The sequence below is a fragment of the Chinchilla lanigera genome, unplaced genomic scaffold (assembly GCF_000276665.1).
Source record: "Chinchilla lanigera isolate Chin_1 unplaced genomic scaffold, ChiLan1.0 scaffold00059, whole genome shotgun sequence".
Lineage (NCBI taxonomy): Eukaryota > Metazoa > Chordata > Mammalia > Rodentia > Chinchillidae > Chinchilla > Chinchilla lanigera.
In genome coordinates this window covers 13,714,290-13,715,824 of record NW_004955460.1, presented here as the reverse complement: position 1 = coordinate 13,715,824, position 1,535 = coordinate 13,714,290, and positions in this window count along the sequence as shown.

The following is a 1,535-nucleotide window of genomic DNA, read 5'->3' as shown; positions in this document are numbered from 1 at the left end:
AAAAAAAAAAAAAAGAGAGAGAGAGAGAGACAGATAGCCAATGACCAACATCATATTAAAGGGGGAAATCTTAAAGCTGTCCCTCAGTAAAATCAGTAAAAAAAAAGATGCCTACTATCACCATTCCTATTCAACAGAGTACTCGAAATATTAGCCAGAGCAATCAAGAAAGAGAAAGAAATAAAAAGGGATATGTATAGGAAGAGAAGAAGTCGAATTATCACTATTTGTAAATGACATGATTCTCTATATAGAAGACCCAAAAATTTCACCAAACTACTGTTAAAATTAATAAAATTTCAGCAATGTACAGGATACAAAATCAACACACAAAATCAATAGCAGTTCTGTAAGCTAAAAGTGAACTCACTGAGAAGGAAATTAGAAAACCAATACCATTCACAATTCCATCGAGAAAAATTAAATATCTAGGAATTGACATAAGCAAGGAAGTGAAAGAGCTCCATGACAAAAGCTACAGTATTCTGAAAAAGGAAATTGAAAAGGACATGAGAAAGTGGAAAGATATCCCCGCTCTTGGATGGGCAGAACTAATATAGTCAAAATGGTCACATTTCCAAAATTGATACACAGATTTAATGCAATTCCAGTAATACCTACAGAATTCCTCACAGAACTACAGAATACAATCCTAAAATTCAGATAGAAGCAGAAGAGACTCAGAGTAACAAAAACAACCCGGGGCAACAAGAGCAAAGCAGAAGGCATCACAATACTTGACTTCAAATTATACTACAAAGCCTCAGTGATAAAAACATCATAGTATTCGCACCAAAACAGACAGGTGGGTCAATGGAACACAGGAGAGGGTGGTGAAACAACCCCAAATGCATTCAGTTATTTGATCTTTAACAATTTGGCCAAGAGCATAGGTTAAAGGAAAGATAACTTCTTTAGCAATTGGTGCTGGGAAAATGGGCTATTCTCATGAAGATTATTAACCTTTTCATTCTATTTTTTTTGGGGGGGTACCAGGAATCAAACTTAGGACCTTGCGCTTGCCAGACAGGCCCTTATGCCACTGAGCTATATCCCCGGCCGTTATTAACCTTTTCATGAAGATTGTATCTACATCCATACCTGTCACTATATCCATACCTGTCATCTATATCCATACCTGTTTAAACTAAAAAAGGATCAAAGATCTGAATATTAAAATAGAAACAACCTACTGGAAGATAAAATAGGTAAAACTCTTAAAGTCATAAGTGCAGGCAAAGACTTTCTGAAGAGAACTTCAGTTGCACAAGAAATAATATCAAGAATTAACAAATGGGGTTATATCAAATTAAAAATCTTCTACACAGGAAAATAAACAATCAACAGAGTGAATATAAAACCTACAGGATGGGAAAATTTTCTTGCCAGCTATTTCTCAGACAGAAGACTAATATCTAGAATATATAAATAACTCAAAAAATTAGACCCTCCCCAAATAAAAGATGCAATTAAAAAATGGGCAACTGAAATGAACATACACTTCTCAGAAGAAGAAGTACAAATGACTAATAAAT